Source organism: Zeugodacus cucurbitae, chromosome 2 (genome assembly GCF_028554725.1).
Source record: "Zeugodacus cucurbitae isolate PBARC_wt_2022May chromosome 2, idZeuCucr1.2, whole genome shotgun sequence".
Lineage (NCBI taxonomy): Eukaryota > Metazoa > Arthropoda > Insecta > Diptera > Tephritidae > Zeugodacus > Zeugodacus cucurbitae.
In genome coordinates, this window is record NC_071667.1 from 85,652,566 (window position 1) to 85,673,463 (window position 20,898).

At 38.5% G+C, this 20,898-nt stretch overlaps 1 protein-coding gene across 2 annotated transcripts in view; it reads right to left on the minus strand.

The window, feature by feature from the left end:
• LOC105220719 (uncharacterized) overlaps positions 1–20,345 on the minus strand; it is a 159,874-nt gene extending 139,529 nt beyond the window's left edge. For both annotated transcript variants that reach the window (XM_054226050.1, XM_054226049.1), the window contains exon 1: positions 18,391–20,345. The gene's annotated coding sequence lies outside the window, so the exon portion shown is untranslated. The remainder of the gene's footprint in view (positions 1–18,390) is intronic.
• Between the last annotated feature and the right edge of the window lie 553 nt (positions 20,346–20,898).

Here is a 20,898-nt window from a genome sequence, read left to right on the forward strand (position 1 = left end):
TATGTGAAATCTGCTGTGCAACAAACCCGACGTCTTGGCACACAGTGCGCAAAATAAACAAATATGCATATAAATTTCAGACAAGTAGGTAAATATATTACTTGCAAAGTCAAATAAAATTATGTTTGTGTGTAAGTACGTAATATATTAGACGCTTATGTGCGCACACAATGCAGATGAGCACACACACACACTTCCGAGGCTTGAGATACCCATTTACAGTGTCAGCCATATTATTATGTACACGCAACACTTTTCAGTAGAGTTGCGAAAAAAGCTTTTTACTCTAAATATTGTTCCCGGAAGCTATCAGTTCACATAATAAGTTGCTTGTCACCTGCAGGAATATATTTTAATGAGATCAGTAATTAAGTGATAGACCACTTAGATGAAGCGTCGATTTCCAAACATCAGTATTTTCAACCGCCACTGTGCAGAGTTACATATGTACATATGCAAATATAATTTACAAACACTATTCGTATATAAAGGCAATGTATGTACATACATGACCCTTCCCCCAAACATTTGCAATTTCCTTGTCTTATTTGGTATTGATGTGACGAGTATATACACTATATATGTATGTATGTATAACTACTATACATATTTTCAAGTTTGTTTATGAGCCAAGTTTGAGGATGTGCCCACATGTGTCGCCTTGCTTTGGCACGAAACGTGTAAAGAGAGCCAAGTAGTGAGCGCGCTTACAGCTAGGCCATGTTACTTATACGCAGTGTGTATCTAGTTTTAAAAACAACTACTGGCAGCACTCGACGGCTGTCGGCGTGTCGAGCCCACTTGCGCATACAGCTTCTTTCTCGCCAACACACACACAGGCACAGGCACATGCTCGAGTGTGTGTTGACTTTGGTAATCTCTCAAGATGTTGTTCGGGGTTTTGTTTGGTATGCATAGCATTTGACCTCGAAAAAAGGAATTACTCAAACAACCGCAAAAATCACAGTCAAGACATCAAGCGATGTGACGGCACAACCATATCTTAAACACACACTAGCACACACATACACACACACACATGTCAAACTGAATTTACATACATCGCATGTCGACCAAAATATACGAGACGCACATCACACATCCTTAACAACAAGATTCCACCGGGTAACCGTGTTAGCGCTCAGAATACACTGCCTTGGCGCACTAACAAGGTTCAACGCCAGCCCATTGGGTCCACACACATACACCCGCACTAGCTGAGACGCCTCCGGGGTGTGAAAATAGTAGTTGCAGCAATGTGTGGCGTTTCGGGTTAGAAATGTTGTTGTTGTTGTTGTTGCAGTTGTTGTGCGTGTTGTTATTCGTAGGTCACAGGGTTTGATGAAGACATTAAATAACTGTGTCAGCGTCTCAGCGTCTATTAGTTCACTGTGCAAACATATCTACATACATACATACGTACGTACGGACTTTATTGCGAATGTTTATATGTCAATTATGTTATTGAAGCGAAGCGAAGCCTTATTTACACTACTTTCCGTATCACTCACGGCTTAACAAGTGCGGCGCAAACGTTCTTGTATTTAATATGTTTGCCTCTGTGCGACTATAAATTGTGTAGTATTTTCTGGGAAAATATTTAGCATTTGTGCCATTCCGTGCACAGGCGTGCATATATATGCGTGAGTCTAGTGTCTAGCTAGTAATCAACCTAATCTGTTACGATTCCTTTGCTAAACACTTGCGGCCGAAGCAAGCACAGCATGAGAGTTTGTTAATTTCAAAGTTTCTTTACTTATTCTAAAGAGTAGAATCATGTGTTATATATACTTAACTAGAAATTTGTAAAATTAAATACAATTTTAAATGTCAAAAATTATTTATTTATTTCAATGTATTATTAAATTCAAAAATATTAGAATATTTCGACGTAGCAATTTTATATTCTTAAAAAATGATGAATGAATGATGTTATGTTAGGTCTACATCTTTGCTTCCGCCGTTTTCCAATAGATGTCTCTAGGGTCAAGCACTAGTCGATTAAATCGATTTTTTTTTATATCGATCTTGGACATTTGTGACAACATTAATCCAACAAAATATTTGTAGAGATCTGTTTGCATCCCAAACTTATTCTCAACTGAAAATGTCACTTTTTGAGCTGAATTTTCGACATTTGCGGGAAATTTTGCTTTTCTTTTTTAATTCCAAGAAAAGTGCGACTGAGGCTCATTGAATGCTTTTGGATACGTACGGTGAGGCTGTCCTAAGTGAAAAAAGCCCTAAATGTGCAAAAACCAAGACCAATATTACAATCTTTAGCGAGTTAACTATACATACATACATGCAAGGTGTGTTCAAAAAATAACCGGAATTTTAAAATTTTCCATTGTCCAAAAGTCTCATGGTCAAATTATTCTACTTTGCTTGTTGGAATTCGAGTTTGGGAAGTGTCTCGACGATTGGAAGAAGCAAGTGCATTTCGTATAAGAGGTAAGAACAACCCCTCTAAAAATCAACTTAGAAGTATGTAATATGTTTATAAGAAATCAGACGTAGATATTTAAAGGAAAGAAGAACCTAGCACTCACATGAATTTGAAGAATATGGTTAGAATTCATCAGAATTCAAGACAAAATATTTTGATACACCCTGTACTTCTATAGTACATATTTAAATCTGTGTAATATTTTTACTGAAAATTTAATAATATAACCCAAGCCAAACCGCAGAATAATATATTCTTGCAATCCCATTCTCATTTGGGTATTTGTACTAAAATTATAAAGTATTCACCAATGACATTCCGAGGTATCGACGCAGTGGAATCTTTGTTCTAAACACAAATATCCAAAATTAGAAACCCTTATCTTCAATTTGTAGAACTTTCAGACATGTTTGACTACTTAAAGAAAATTTAATGGACAGACTGTCCACTGACATACCTTTACCCTTTACTGAGCTTTGAGCGTATTTATAACCTCCATTAATACAACTTTGTTTCTAAATTTATCCCATTGAGTTATTTTGTCAATATTGCCAAAAAAGGGTTACATACATTTGGGCTTAGATTAAATATTAAGTTATTTGCGGTAAGATTTTAAAGCGAAAAATTGTTGTTGTTTTACTTCTTTTAATAGAACCAAAACTTTATCCGTATCATATTACTAAGCTTTAAAATCGTCTTCGAGTGCCAATGTATATTAATAGAATATGCTTTGTATTGAGAATATTTAAGATTTGAGAGCACTATAAGAAAATGGAAGTTTCATTTAGCCAGCATTAAATAAAATATGGCACTTGACAACCCATTTTACTATCGACCCTTCTTCGGAGCACAACATACCCGTCTCACTGCAGCAACACTCACCAATTATAGACGCAAAAAGCACATAAAATATTATTGAAAGAATCTAAGCAACATTAATATCCATGACAATTACCTTATTATTAAATATGTATACGAGGGTAAGTGTATACTCGGCATTTGTGTACGAAAATAAACACACCTCAGAATGTTCGTAGTTCACCTTTGTGACCCCAAAATATTCACTTAACTATGCAAATTTTTTCACTCGCGCCTACTTTCACTTCCCCATCAACACCTAGAGAAAGAAATTAATGTGCGCCGTACATTTACAAAGAGCCCATATCAAAACGCCCACCGCGAAGGCAATAAAACCGAAAAAAGCCATAAAATCATTTATGAATTCATGATAAATCGCAATGAAATGTAAATTAATAAGCACAGCAATGCTGAAAATGTGTTACCTGTACATTGTTTTCAGCACTCACTCACGCCCCACTGCCACCCATGCCAACCCCTACCTTTCTCTCCCCTTTATGTTGCCCGCAAAGCAGGCAAATTACAGTCTTCTACGCGCGCAAACACAAACTATATTCGTGTTGTTTTTGTTGTACTAATTACCCAGGCAAAAAAGGCTGAGTCATTTTATTATTTAGTTCCTGCTTTCATATACTCAGTAATTAAATACTTTTTTTTTGGTATGGTGGTGGTGAGTCCATGCAACCTTAAGGCCGCTTAAGCAGATTTCTAATATCAACTTACAGGCATCTTCACACGCACATCCAAATTGGGTCGGCTGTGATTTCGTACGAGTCGACGGCCTAAGTGAGTTCGGTTAAAGCTGTTTTGTTTCGTCGATTATTAACAATTAATGTCGGCGTCAGAAATGATAAATAGCGTTGGAATAACTGTAAATACTCGTGCATTAATCAATGTTCTTAGTGGAGGTAAAAAGGAAATAAAGCAATAAGACAATAAAAAGTGTCATAAAGATTGTTAGCGCAGTGCCGTGAGCGAAGCTTGTGAGAAAATATCGCACTGAATTATAAAAGGAAGCTAAGGCGCCACTGGTGGATGAGGGAAGTTCGCAGAGCGGAAGTAATGCTACTTGAAAGTGTTATGTAATTGATTACTCTAGCTCTGCAAATATGGTCTAATAGCGGGTTCATATCTATGTGAGGGCGTAGAAGTGTGAGAAATTTACTCAGAGTTTTCATATTGACTTCAGATAAACGAAAGCGTTTTAGCAACTTTGCATTGAACACTTTTAATTCTCCGGAAAAATTTAGACGCACGCCATACCGGCTGGTAATCACTTAACTCGTTTGCGTATAATATATGAAATATCCCATCATCTTGTTTACAAATATTTTGGGAAAATCGCCAGAAAAGATAAACAAATTTAACACAATCACGGTACTTCAAAGCAACCACTTTGCATGCAATTTTCACACAAAAAGTAGGTATGCAGGGGGGATGTGTAGAAGTCAATGTCCGCGGCAGTGTACTTCAGAGCCAGTGAACCATGTAACCAACGCACAAAGTAAAGAGTCAAGGAAAACAAACCCCCCTCTCCGCCAGCAGTCAAGCAAAAGTAAGAGCAAAATAAACTAGCCTAGCCACTCAATCAGTTAGTCAACCAACCGTGCGGGATAAATAAAAGGCGAAGTAGAAGAGAAAAGTACAAGTGATTTTTATCTAAAACCAACACCAAATACACACCGACTAACACACTCATTACCCACTGCAATACATTTAGTAGCGTGGTGCGCCAGACGAGCAAGCGCAACGTCTGCTGCTGGACTATGGCGGCCAACAGTGGGTTAAATCAATAGCTCAAGGAAATACACGGTGCGAGGCGATTAAACGTAGTCTCCTGCAGAGTGAAGGTGGCTGTGCAAATGTGCACCATTTAATCGACAGCTATCGTCCCTGGCCGGCTGGCTTTGGCCTCACCATTGCACTTTCCATCGTGCTTTGTGCATAAAAAGGCACAGCAACAGACTTGTCAATAACCCTAGCTGGCGGCGACGGCTGTTTTGCGATGAAAAATGAGAAACTGGATTAAAAGCAGAAACAGAATAGTCAGAGAAATAACTTAGAAAACTTTTATTTGGGTTAACTGAAAGCGTGAAAAGAGCTAAGTAATGAATAATCCATTAAAATGGATAATCAATAGTGTAGGGCGGAGAAAAACGCTTAAAGCTTTCACTTGTCTCAAAGCTGAAATGAAAAATTTAAATGCAGAAGACACCTGTTAAAGTACTGTTATTGAATTTTAGACTTAAGTATCTTGATATAATTTGTTTATTATATGTTTTTGTTATAATTTTTTGTTATAATATTCAAAGCTCTTTTGAAAAAGCCCCGCATTTTATAAAACTTGCTTTTTTTCTCAGTTCATTGAACTTTGACTGACTCGCGAGAAGTTTCTGTGGAATTTAAATTTCTTTGAAAGCATTTGTGCTTCCTCTTCCAGCGGAGTATTCACCTGTGTAGCCTGTCAGTTAATGACCCTTATTACTTTTCGGTTCGCTTAATTTTCAAAAAGCACCGCATCAATTCTTTTTATAAGTTTTCGTCATTTTCATTACGCCAGCGAGTCGCCTTTTGCTTTATATGCAAATTACAAAATGTGACATCCTTTTGTGCGCGTAATTAGAAGATATTATTATTAAACTCTATTCAATTAAAAACACAAAATCAAAAGAATTGAAATTCAATGCTTTCCAACTGCTTCTGTGAAGTCCACAGTTTTCTTTTTTTGCAGCGAAACAAGGTGAGTGTCCATTAACGCAAATGATACGCCGCTCTGAAGCTGCCTTTCAGAAGAAGAAACAAATTTTCGCGGCATGAAAGCAAAGCGGGGAAAACATACCTTTATAATGCCGAATCAATTTAATGCGCCTGTCAAAGCGTTCTTTCACCTTTTCACTTTTCCACCTTCTTGTCACTGTGTTGCGGGGTCTTTATTTGCGCTTCTAAGTATCGGAAAGCATTGAACCTATTTTTATTATTTTTCATTTTTATTTTTGATAATTACTGCTCGTCATCGTTGGCCTGATTTGCATAATTTCCCTTTCCAAACCGTAATCGACGTCTGTCTTTAAACTACTTTTATCAGCTTGTTGCTGTTTCTCTCTGCTCGCGCTTGCCATATCTACAGCACTCCACATATTTCAAAAAAACTGACAAGGACAGACTGTTGACCCATATTAAGTGCATACTTAACCCATCTAAATGGCGGTTTGCCATTTCGTATCTCTTCAATAACATATACTTCAAAAAAGGTACTCAATCAAAGAACTCAAAATGTTGTTGCGATTAAGTATGCAAGCTTCAGATTAATGTTTTTATTTTAATATTTCAAAAAATTGTTACATTTTCTCAATAAATATCGCTCTCTAAATCTCAACTGACTCAATCTCAGTACATAAATCTATTTTCGGCAGTAGGACGGAGTCGAAATCAGGACACTTAAAAATCGAATGTGTCTTTCATGGTCAAGCAAATTCCGATAATATGTTGATTACCCCTCGTGTCGGTTGTTGGAAGGAACAATCCTTGGATTATATATGCAATTTACCAGATATATGTATGCATAAAACTTCCTTCCGCGCTTTTGAAAAATCTCTTCTCAATCCGAACCAGGTCTCTACCAAAATTTTACCAGCCAATTAAGAAACAACACCTGATCAAAGCCAAGTACTCAGGTTAAGAAACTATGGCCTTCATTTATATAGGGGCCAGTTCTGGATATAAAAATTTTATAATGAAATTTTGATTTCAAAGAAGTTATTACAGGAATATTATGATTAGCACTGAAGTCTCTCATCCATACTCTCACAAATAATTTCTCTTTTGCCAAAACCGATATATTCTGTAACTATTAAAACCTTTCTTTTGTTGGCTTTGTAGTAGTAGTTAGAAAATTAAATTTTTTCTTCTTATTCCTCAAACGCCCTTAGAACCCAACTACTAGAACGCTTTAAGCAAGAACAATAACAATAATGCCTGCATTAATTTAAATTTGCTTTTTATTCCTTGGATTAAGAGATTTTCCAGGCAATACACATGTGTAAGTGTTTAGACATGTGGTTTCGTGGGTGGGCAAGCCCTACAATCCGCTCGACTAATCTGTGATCAGCCAACAAATTTTCATAATTTTCCGGTTAGAGCTTTGATTACACGCGTGCACCCTCGAGAAAATCGGAGCATACATACATACACACATGCTGCAGCACTATATGTGGGAATAAGGAAGGAAAGCAGAATAGCAACTAACCAGCCGACCACTTGGGTTTCAAATGGCAAACACTTACGGTCAATGATCTGTAAAGAGTGGCCGCAACGAAGGCACAAATGCGAGCGGCACGACGCAGATTGAATGGCGAAAAAAGGGTTGCCGAGAAACAAGCAATAACGCATGCCATGACAGCAACAACAATAGCAAGAAATAATAATAAAAATGAAGCGGCTCGGCCCGCATCGGTGAATGGTGAATGCTGAATGGAACGAATGTGCAATTGACCCAGCAAACACTTGACGCAAGAGGCGAGCGAGCTCACAGTCTGTGAAAATATTTAATAACAAAACACAAACAAAGAGGCTAAACAGTGCACAGAAAATATCCGATATTATGCACGTAAACAAAGTCTGAATGATTTTGCAAAAGCAGAGGCAAGGGTTTGCCCGAGTTCGTGGGCGTTTGCTTTGGTGTAAATGTGTGCGTCACATGCAGAAAACCAGGACGAGTCGTGAATACAAGCATGTAAAGATTGAGTGGTGGTGTAAGAAGCTTCCTTGATGAATAAATTTTTAAGTACTGGAACTTGTGGCTCAATTATGGTTTTCAATTAATAAATCTACAAAATATTTAAAAAAAATTACTTTAAAACATAAATATGTGTATAACTGTAAAAAATTATATTACATATCCAAATCAAATGCCACAATCGGCTAAATAAACCATATAAAATTGTAAAGAAATAGTATTGCTCTCTCTGTGAATTTCACCAAAACTATTGAAAAACAGTTTATTAACGGCACTTTACATTGGTGAGTCTGCGTGTATGTTGAAAATCATTTCCAAAACAGCTTTACATATGTTTACAATTCTCACATATTTCAAAGCAAACAGCTTCGGATCTACAAGTCCGATTATATTAATCCAGTAAAAGTATTTAGTTACCGTTTGATACAGTGAGCGCACAACTACAACAACTACAGCAACTGATGCATTTATGTTTTCATACAATCATCAATGGTTTTCTCCATGATTTCATTTTTGTAATTAAAAATTCCATTTACATACCAAAGCTCATTCGATTTCGTTTCTTACTCCCGAAGCTTTTACATGTTACTCAACTGAAAATCACTTCCGAAGGAATAAATCTGTGCCTTCCACTTTCCAATATCTCTCTTTTAAGCTAAATCAATTAGTACGCAAGTGAATATGCGGAAGCAGCACTTCACCAGCATCACATACATCTATACATATCTGTATAAGTAATCCAATATCGGCAAATTGCACGAGCAGCATACCGTTAACTGCAAGCGCACACACACACATACATATGTGTAAGCCATCGATTATTTATATATATATGTGATTGAGTGTGTGTGTGAGCTACATATGGATAAAAGGATACCATCATTTTTGCACACTTTCGTTCAGCTTCGGCTGAGCTGAACTTTTTCAATTCACTTTGCGTGAAAGCGGAGCGCAAGTCGATGCGGCAAGCGGTGCGGCGTGAGGCGGTGAGTGGTGGCTTTTAATATGCAGATACTGTTCGACGATGCCGCTGGCCAAAGTTGAAGTGAAAATGGGGCCGCGACCGTGACGCACACATTGTTGTTGTTGTTCTCCTTTTTGCTTTTGTTTTTGTGGTGAGTTAAAAAAGCCAGCGTAAGTGAAGCATTTTGTTGCTATTTTCGTTATTATTTTTTTCTCAGTATTGTTACAGCAGTGCATTACTGTTGCTTTAACGGCGAGCGGCTAAATAAAGGAAGCGCAATAAAGTATCAGCTATGCGTGTGTGGCGCCTCTAGTAACACACACGTAGGGGCGCTCAGTAGCGCGCCTGTAAACTGTAACGGGAAATTCCCAGCGCTGTCTTACAAAGGCTGACAGCAAGCGTTTTGTTGGCGCAGCTGTTGTCGCCGTCGCCGCTACTGAACGCACCGTTGTGTTGCTGGTGCCTCACTTTTTTTCCTCTGTCTAGATATTGTTTTCACTTTTGCGCCATTCTCTTCCGCCTTCTCCTTTGTGCTCTGCATTTTACCATTTTTTATTTGCTCTATTTTCATTTTTTATGCGCCAGCGAATGAAGTGAAGAAATTTAACAGAGTTTGAGAGCGAGAATGGACTGCTGTGCAGCAGTGGCACTTGTGTGCGTACCGTTACATACGTATATGCTAACTTGTGCCACACTAGCTTTTAATGCATTCATTTGAGGGCTTTCTAGCACACACATGAGTATGGCCTGATGGCGGCCAACATACTCGCACTGACACATTTTCCATGCAAATATGCTTTGCAAGGAAATTCACGGCTGCGAGCCACTGCTCCGTCGTCGTCGCTTTGCTTTGCTCTATGTGATACTTGTTGTTGTTGCTTTTGTAGTTTACACTGGTGCTCCGCTTTTGGCAGCGTGTTCTCACTTCGCCGCCCCTCCGGCGCTGCCGCAGCGCCCTTATCACTCCGTGGCCGCCATTTTGCACACCTCCTTGCAGCTCTTTGCTTTGACCTGAATTTTTTATGGCCATTTGTGTTGATTTCTTGTTTGTGTTTGCTTAAAAATTAAAAACACACAAATTCCGCAAATTCAGAAGCGCCGAGTAAAGTTGCGGAATGTAGCACTTGGCGCAGAAACGCAGCAATTGTTTATTGTTCGTGCAAAAGCATGTGTTTTGAGTGAGTTTTTTTGTTCGTCGCCTGTGTGAGCTCGGTTGTCGCTCATATTATTATTTGCAGTATGTTTTACAATTTCATTGTTTTCATTATTTTTATTTCGAACAACATTTTTTTTCATTTCATTTGATGGTCTCTCTTTTTTATGTCTCAGTTGTGTGCTTGTTGTTACATTATTTTTTAAGCAAATAGGCAAATGCCATTGCCGAATGCATTTGGTCCAGCTTTTGCGCATTGCGGTCGCTGCGTCGCAGTGTGGTCGGCGTTAAAACTTTTTGACAAATTTTTCTTAATTGCTTATGGCAGCAGTTACTGATAGATAGAGCGAAAAAAATATGTGAATTCGTTGATCAGCAAAAGCCATGCGTTGAATTATCGAACTTCAGTATATACCGATATTGTTCAAAAATATGTTTGATTTCTTTAGAAAATGTTCGGCGATTTACATATGTTTTCAAATCGAAATATTTTTCAGAAATTATTTTAAAAAAATTAGAATTTTTAACTCAGTTCGCGACTTAGTGCGTCTTAGGCACATACATTCCAAAATATCGCGACTCAAATTGAAACAACGCAAAGTGAATTGCTATTTTCTATTGTAATTCGTATAACCATATTCATTCAGTCCTTAAATGTTAAAAAAATAATATTTATATAAAAAAAAAACTAAAATTGTACTATTTAATTTAAAAGACACCAGCAGATATGTAATCAAATTAGTTAAGATTACAAAGGTTTCACGGCTTCAACAAATTTTCTCTTTTTAAATTCGAGTAAATCTCGATCCTGAGTAGCTCTATTGTCACTCAACTTTTTAAACACGATTTGCGAAAAACTTTGTTTTCAAAGAGGAAAGAAAATCAGAAAACTCGGAATGCATATGTATCAAATTATGTAAATAAAGATATTAATGCGCATATAATAATTCAAACTAAGCAATGATGATTAGAGTTCCTAACACCAGAAGAACCTTTGGTTTCCATTGTAGTGAGTAAAGCGTTCGATATAATGTCTATAAGTGGATGTATGGTCCTCAGAACATTAGCAACGGCGAATACCGCAGACGATGGAACGATGAGCTGTACGAATTATACGACGATATTGACATAGTTCAGCGAATGAAAAGACAGCGGCTACGCTGGCTAGGTCATGTTGTCCGAATGGACGAAAACACTCCAGCTCTGAAAGTGTTCGATGCAGTAGGGACCAGGTGGAGAGCGACCTGGTTACACTTGGAATCTCCAACTGGCGCCGAACTGCGAAGGAAAGAGAAGAGTGGCGCGCTCTCATCGATTCGGCTATAACCGGCTAAACGGTTGAACGCCAATAACATACATACATACAAGTGGAATTAATACTAGAAATATACAGATACAGATACACTACGAATAGCTCGAATCATCTTCCAGAGATAGTGACGACCATTTGAAGACTTTTCGAATAACATCAAAGTAACATATTATATAACATCTAAAAAGCATTGAAAACTTATAGAAAATGTCTTCTTCTATTGCTTAGCTTTCTTTCCTTCTAATCTGAATTGTCTTTATCCCGGCTATCTTTCAACAATTTTCTTATAGAAAATTAACAAAAAATAATTATTTTACATTACAATAAATATATACAGATACGGGGTTTGGAAAGAACTATTAGAAAGTTTAAATAACTACAAAAGGTCGAATTAGATCATTCCACTGGATAATGCATTTTAAACACAAAACAACGATATTATTCTGAAGTTTGGTACTTCTGTGAAACACTTATAAAGAATTTTAGCACTATACGTTTATAAATGTATGTAAATATGTGGGCAATTCAGAAGCTCATGTGGCGCATTTTATGCTGCATTGCCAGGCTAACCGAAACAGCGAGTAAACCAACATATCAACCTGTATTGACCCACACAAATAAACATAGAAACTAACGGCACATTCGCACAGGCAGAAACACACAAACGTACAGCACAGCAACGGGCCCGGCATGCGGGCGTGCAAAAGCGCCTGACAATATGCAACTCAATACCAGCGACCGAATGAGAATGCGTTTGCATTATTGCTTTTCCTTCCTTTATTCTTGGCTGCAGCAGCACCATGCTGTTACTGCATACAAACAGCAACAACAACAACAACATATATGAGTATTTATTTGTCGGTGTGTTCGTATAACTGTAAACCCTGCTGCTGGGCACACTTTATCAGCAACACTGTTGCCGCCTCCATTTCATGTGGCATGCCGTTGTAGTAGGTGGTGTTGTTGTTGCTGTTGTCATTGGCGCACATTATCGTAACCATAAAGCCAACAAAATGTAGAGCACATTTGCGCTGTTTGTTGTGTACAAATATGTGCGATTGTGTGTGTTCGTCGCTTGGCACATATGCGTTTGTCTGCCGTTGCCCCACCGATTCCGCTGTTGCTGCTGCTGGCCCAGTTATTGTTGCTGTTGCTGTTGTTATTGCTGGCACAGTTGTGTGATCCTGTTTCGTCATTAAATTGTGGCAAACGGAAGTCGAGCCGGAAAAATGCGAGCAAAAATCATTTTAAATATCATAAAGCGAGCGCACAGCTCCTCGCATGGAGCAAATGTTACCAAACACACATACAACATGTGTATATATATACGATTGTGTGTGTTGGTACAGCTGCGTGCGTTGTTGGTTGCACAGCAGCTGTTAGTGTTGCAACGCTTGATTGCTTACACAAACATTAACACAAACACACGCACGCAGCCTCTCATGCGGGGCGTCAGGCGATGCTTTTCTGATTTTCATGATTTTCAATCCGAATTCTTTGCGCTTACATACAAAGCTCGTCGCAATTGTGGCTGTCAGCACGCATAGACAAATATCACGAAATAATCCCGCAGCTATGTATTCACCTTTGTGTACACGCACCTACATACATACACCAATACACAGCCAGAGACAGTTTCGTCTATGTGCTATGCATTTGCTGCCAAATGTCTGTCTTCCTGCCAGTCACTCGCTCTATGCTATGTCTCTATGTCTCTATGCCACTAAGGCAGTATTGCAAAATTTGTCACATCCGCTTCCGCTGCATTTTCATTTCTGCTCTTCCTCTTCCTCTCTCTCTCTCTTACCGCTTCCCGGCAGCATCTCTTACTATTTACCGCCCTCTCTGTGTGCTCCACTGTAGATGGCACATCTGCCACTGACAACAGCTGGCAATCAATGAAATCGAAATCGTTGTGGCAAATGTCAGCAAAGAAATACCGTTTGAAATAAGAAAAATTAGTGTGTCACTTCCCCAGCAGCCGTCGAGCTGACTTGCTACCTTTTCTCGAACATATTCGCAACTGTAAATATATAGAATAGAAATAGAAACTGCAGAGCGTTGAAGTCAGCATTTTTCATGCTGTAATAAAATATCATGAAGACAGCAAACAGCATTGGACTAGAGACACTAGAGACATACCACAAACATTTTCTAAATGTAATAACTTTCTTCTAAATAGCCGAAAAGATCGCAAAAACTTATTGTTTCCCATAATATGCTACAGTGCTAAGCACTTTCCCTTCAACGCATTTATTATCTCGCTTTTTGCGAATTATTCTATTTGTGCGCCCGAGGCATACAAATTCGAAATGGAGTTATGCCACTTTTTGCTTAGCATTTCTGCATTTGCTGGAACTACGAATTTCTTCTCGGCATAAACAGGTGTGTTTTTGTAAATGTAAATGCCGTTGAAAACTACTCGCATTTCGCATTATTTTCCCATTCCACTGCCATAAGCTATTTACGTCTTTTTATTATCTTATTTCAATTTTACTCTCACATACAGGGTGCTTCAAAGCAACTCGAAGTGTGGAAGGTACCTCTGTCAACAGACCTCAGAAAACAGAGCAAATCTCCTCTAGCCAAAATAAGGCACCATCTCGAAGATTATGAATGGAAATAGGCTCAAAGAGTAATGGAGAGCAGACGACAGTAAGATTATTCTGATTATTAAAACTAAAAAATTGCTTATACACAGCGATATTATTTAGCTTTCCAGAAAATTTAGCATACTTGAAAAAGTTCAAAAAATAAAAAAAATATATATTTTATTCTGGCATCTCCACTTCTCACCCTATATATTGCGACTTCCACATACACCGACTATAAAACTGTTGAAATTCTTCTCTTACATTTTATTCGCATTCAAATTCGTTGTTATGGTTTCGGTAGATTTCATTTTGTTTCTTCATTTTCCGCAATAACTCCGAGCTGTGGAAAGAGGGTTACATACGTACTCGTACATATAACTGTAGATAAATCCCACCGCCTCACAGTTGCAAGCTAGCATAGAAGGTGCGCTCACATTCCAAAGCAATGGCATATTTTAAGCCAACTCATATGCATATGAAAACCCACTTAGTTGACTTTAAGTTATCACAACGTGTTTGCGGATTTATTATTCTATATTCCTTCAGCAGCATGAACCTTTTTTTGTTGTTGCGCGAATAAGATTTGCTCTGTTGTCATATGACTTTATGTATGGTTTATGCAGCAACACCTAAGCACCCTGGCGGAATGCGGAAAAACAACACCGATGAGTTTAAAGAGAATATTTTTGAACGTCAAAGGGTGAGAATGACTCTTTAGAAAAGCAACTTATATCAAGGCTTGAAAACTTGAAAACCTATTCCACAGATTTTTAACCTAATATCTCCCTCAAAAAATATCTGGAATTCAATTCTATATTTACCAAATCTGGGACCATAAATATGCTAAAACTGCTTCCATATTTTTTTACTTGATCCCTGCGAAGAGTTTTGACCAATTCCTCAAAAGCAATCCAGTCATTTCTCTCCACTACTAGTTGAACTCAGTTTGAAACACGGAATGAAACCACGTCCTTCTTCCTCCTATAATCATACTCACTATACAGATATTCAGATCATCCTTCCATCCAGTGTTATTTGTCGTTGAGAATGCTGAAAAGCACAGATGTTTTTCGTAGCAACTTTCTCAAAAACATTGTTTATTTTCCAACACTATTACAGCGATAATTCTGAGATATTTAGGCGACATCTTTAGCGAAATTCGTCTTAATAATATTATATTAAATTCTTTCATTTCATTCTCGCACAGCAGGCGCCATAATTGTCAGAACATATGAGTACAAAATATTAAAAGCTAACTACATATGTATGTAGCGCCGCTGAATTAAGACTACACGAGCAACAACAACAACGGAGTTTTATCCAACTTTCGGCTTACAAGAATTAAGCATAACAATAGTTTCTCAGCGAAAGCTGCGCCAAGGCATTTTTCCGGGTTTGTATGCAAATTGCAAATGCAAATACAATGAAAAAAAAATGAATTTAAATAGTAGAAGGGAAGCAAGGAAAACAGCGAGTGCTATAACCATTTCGAGCGCACATTTACGGTTATGTTGAGGTAATTCTAGCGTTTGAATTATTATTCTTACGCCAGCACCCGCCACACACGGCGTTTTCTGGGATGCGCTGCGCGCTGCTTGTACCTGGTGCAGAGTGCAAATTTTCGCATAAAATTACACTTTTTCATTGGGGGAAATTTCCTCAAAAGCGGCAAAAATAATACAAAATATTCAAAGAAAATAAAAGCGAACGCAGATAAAGCAAAAACCATAAAACCGCACATGTACATGGCGCTAGACTAGAGCATCAGCTCAAGCGCTTGCCTAGCTTCCGCCAATGCATACCCAAACACACACACACGAAGGCATGCAAGCGCATTCGAGCTTTGCTGCTGCCAGGTTGGCTTCCCTCAATTGCTCCTCATGCGCGTAGGAACGTGAAATTCGCTTTTGTGATTTACTCACTTTTCCCAAAGACACACGCGCGTGCAAATGTTATTTTTTCCTTCATCCGCAGCACTCAAAAATTTGTCTTTGGCCTTTGGCTTTTAAGTTGGCAGCATCTACCCTTTTATTTTTCGGTTTTGTGCATTTACCTTGTTTCACATGCAAATCCGCTTTTATTTCGAAACACAAAATCTCATTTCACATAATTTAGTGCGGCATTCAATGCTTGTTGATTTAAGCGTGCCATTCGCACGAATCTCTCTATTTTTTGCCTGTCACTTTCATCGCCTTTCATCCGCAACACATGAAATAAGCACTGTGTCGCTGCATTAAATAATCGGCTTACAACAGGGATAAGCGCACAAAATACGTGTGAAATTATTATAAAAATTATCAAAAAATGAAAAATTAGATTAACTAATGCAAGTTAATTTCATGTTTTTCTACAGAAATTTAATATTATAAAATGAATGATGCGTCTCTAATACTCGATGATCAAATGCATGGAACTAATGGATCGTTTCTAATCGGTTAATTGAAAAAAAATTATTACGGATTTCCCACTATGGATAAATCTTTTATATTTAATTTTGAATTTTAAGAGCAGAATGGTTTTTAGAGCCATTATAAAGAAAAAGTCTCAAACAAATTCACTATAGAACAGACTTAAAAGTATTGAGGCCTTAGAGTCACTGCAGTGAAGGTAGAATAATAAAGGCATCTCACTGTTGATGTATTCAATTTCCTCTTAGTGATTTTACAGAGTTGCTCAAAGGGGAAATAAATCTTACCCATGTTTAATACGAGTACGATCATGTTTAATAGTACGATCATATTAATTAAAATGTGGGAATAAAAGTATTTACTGTATTTACATATTACTTGTATCAAAATGACTCTCTCTTAGAATCAGCATTTACCCATTATGGACAACAACCACACATGAGGTGCAAGTATAAATATTCGATAATCTTTCAAATTCAAGACTTAAATTCGATTTTAATTTTGTGTGCTTCTACGCTATTCAAGCTTATGAAAAAAAATCGATTTTGTATTCTCTTGTTCTTTCCGAAGAGAATTAAAATAAAAATGTAGTGGAGGCGTCCTTAATAAGTCAATTCCAATTAGAAAGTGATAACCAAATCTAACCTTAGTATTAGGATTGAATAATTCAATCATCCAAAATTCAAAAACCAATATCTAGTATGCCAAATGCCAAGTCATTATTGGATAATTGCTAAATCAAGTCAAGCTCACAATTCAGATATAGCCCTACGTCTCAAATGAAAGAAAACGATGGCAAAGTTTTATGAAACCAGCATCAAAAATATTCGGCATCTGCCGTATTATTTCTTGCTCTCAGACCTCGCGAGAACAGGATCGCTAGTTCTTCAAACTTGAGGAATTTCTTTTGAAGGTAGATCGGTGTTCTCTTTAGCAACTATAGTGAATAATAAAAATCATTTTTGGAAAAACTTGCTTGATATCAATATTTAAATCCAGACTTTTAAAGTGCAAACTCGTTTTAACCCCCAAAAACCCCTAGCATCCATTATTTAAGCTTGAAAACAACACAGGCAAGCATTAATGCGGAAATATGTATGCAATGTTGTTGAGTTTTTGAGCCAAAAAAGCGAGCAATTAATCATTGACAACTTTTTTGCGCGCCCTGCAAATCAATTTTTTAGCGCCCTCTATCCAACAAACAAGAGAAAACAATTAACTAACGCGCATGGGGTTGCCAGCAAGAGCGCGCACCAACAGGATGTAAAAACTTTCGAACACATGTAGATGAGTATATTTATTCGCGGCGACTTACCAGCGCTACCAACAGCAGCAGTTCATCAAACGGTGATTAAACGCTTGCGGTTGCTGCCGACGCCACACGAGGCGACCCAACAGCTGACAATCGCAATTACACCGCCACAGTGTGCTTTACTGGGGCGCAAACGACCTTGCCAGGCAGCGAGCCAGCGAACCGTGGCTGGAGCTGGCGCTACTTTGTATACAAAATGCACAGAAAAAATTACAACAATAGTGGCGCTTTGATTGCGCTGTGTGAAATTTGCACGGCTACACGCGCGGAGCGGCGCGCTATAATGCGAGTGTGCATTCTAGCATGTGCACAGCGGTGCGTCCTAGCGCCTAGCGCGCCACCACAGACGCACTCTAATGCTGGCAACAGAGCCGCGCTTTCGAGCCGCGTCTTTGTGCGTCATACGCTCACATGCGCGCGTAATGCGAATATTACGCTCAAGATGTCGGCGCTGATGATTCGAAGATGTGCAGGCAATGGAAAGTAACAAAGCGCGCAAGGAATAATGGCGACGCGCTCATATTTATTCGCTGCAACTTAAGTAGTTGCGGCTGCGGCACGACCTAGAGTAATAAAGAAGAACGCGTTCATACATACATACATACATTAAGGATGTTGCTGATAGGTTGATGCTGTCAATGGATGGTGTGTTGCTTCAGCTGGCATTGGGGTTTACGCGTTGCTCTGCTCATATATCACAATAATGGTGCGCTGCTGTTGTTGCTCTTGTTGTTTTCATTGTTGCGTATGACACTGACACAATTTTGGCTTTATATGATGTACACAAGTGAGACAGACAAGTGCGAGCACAAGTATGCGAATTTATTGCACGCTTTGCGCCTGTGGATATGCAACACGCACACGCGATAACACTGTGAAACGCGCGCGAGTCGCTGAATGACGTGCGCACTTTCAGCAACACAATGGAATTGATTTTTTTATTTTATTAAATTTTATTTCAAATTTTATTATTATTTCTTGTTTTACTTTTGCAGCTTTTTATTGTTTTTATTTGATTTTTGTTGTTGCATACCTTTAGCTCATTCTTCTCCGGCATTTCTCCATAGCAATTACCAGCAATGATTTCATTTCATTAACATTCGTGCTGCATGCGTGCTGAAATGTGCACATAAATATAATAATATGAGATTGCACAATTACTCATACGCACACACGCACACACACACAGACAGGCATGCATGTATAATTATTTTATTCTTTGTTATGCGCGCGGCAGTCAGTCAGCGAAGCGCGGAATGTGGCGTTGAAACGCGATTACGCGAAGTCGTCGAGGATGAACTATGCGCTGCTTATATAAATACTCGCAAGCCCACTGACACACTTACGCATGCCTTCCTTCACTCACACACACGCAGACGTACAACTCAACATTTGTTTATGTGCGCGTTAACACTTGTCATGCACGCCGCCACATATGTACCGTTAAAGTTTTTACATTTACAGCTATGCACAAGTTTATGCCTATTAGACTATTGTTTTGTTAAGTTGCGCCAGTGGAGCAATTCTGCTGCTTGCGAAAGTTGAAGGACGTAGCTGGCAACTGGTTAAACCGTTATTTTTACTGTTCACTAACAGTTGTTGTTATATTGTGCCATTTTTCCTCAAAATATGCCAGTCTCTGCTTCCAAATTCATTGAAATAGTCATTAAACTAGCAACTAATAAGTCTTGTTTACGACTAGATCTAACAAAGCTTGTCTTTAATGACGGTACTTCATTATCGCTTGCAAATGACCAGTTATTTACGGTTAGTATGACAATAGCACGGATAAAGTACGTCGAAACTTAAGTAGAGCCGGGACCACTGCAACTTTAGACTAAACCTTAAGCAATTTTGGAACGGAAGCTTGTTTTGACTATAAGATACTTGTACTGGTACTTATGTAAACTTAAATAATAGTCTTCATAACCGTTAGCCTCACCTCCTCACTTCAAAAGTTGTAAATATTTCAATATTTTGGAAGTAATCTTAATTCTCTTTCTTTACTTGACAATCAACCGTTTTTCTGTTTTCTATTTTTGCACTGAAATCAAGCAATTATATTGAATTACTTTGAATTACGTATGATCTCTGTTATTTACAGTAATTATTAAACACTACGCCCACGACATACCGTTACGCGGAACTCGAAATCGCACTACACATAGTATATCATGGAACTTCTTACCCACACACCCCGAGGTGCTTATAAATTTGTTATTCTTTCTATTTTGAATTAACAGTTTTCACTTTTATAACGGTATTAACGAACCATCGAACGAATGAATGGAAATCTCCATAGAGGAACTGTTGGTGCGTCAGCTAGCGCCACACTTTTGTTTTCCAAATTACAAAACGCGTACCCTGCGAACACGACGTAACGACACGTTCAAATACGAATACGAAACTGAGCGCTGCTTGGCGAAAAATTTTATGGTCGCGCACACACGGCGAACCAGCAGCTGCGAGCCAACGTAAGACCGTACGAACACGAAGCGTGTGCGCCACGAGCGCCGAACGCAGCGAGCGAAGCTAAAAACTCTAACGGAATAGCTACTCGGCGAAAGGATATTTCTGTCTGCCACTGAGAATTTCCCCAAATGCTATGACACAGAGTTGAGTTTCGTACGAGCATCCGCTGAGAGCGTACTATTTTAAGTTGGTATGCGCTCCTTCGGCAAGCACTAGTTAATAGCGGGTACAATTGACAAAAATAGACCAACCAACTCGTGTTTTCGTGGGATATTCGCCACTTCATACATATATGATGACATTTTGCGTTGCGAATCAAGTAAGAAAGTGCGGACATCATGCCTTCTTGTTATTGTTGCCCTCAATATTTTTCGCTTATTTGTCATATGGTTGTGTTTGTTGTAACTGCATTTTCGCTTGCGGCAATATTTGCAGTAAGTGGCCCGAGTTTATTGCATGAAAGAAGTGCACATTGAGTGTGGCCTTTGGCACCAAAAGCCTACCCCAAGGCGGTGCGGATTAGCTGCGTTACGCATATTCTGCTTCTGCTGCACGCATTAAAGTTTAGGATAGCATACTTTTGAGCATGAATAAATGAGTGGTGCACGAACAAAGGCTTAGCGAAACTAGAAATTTTCGAC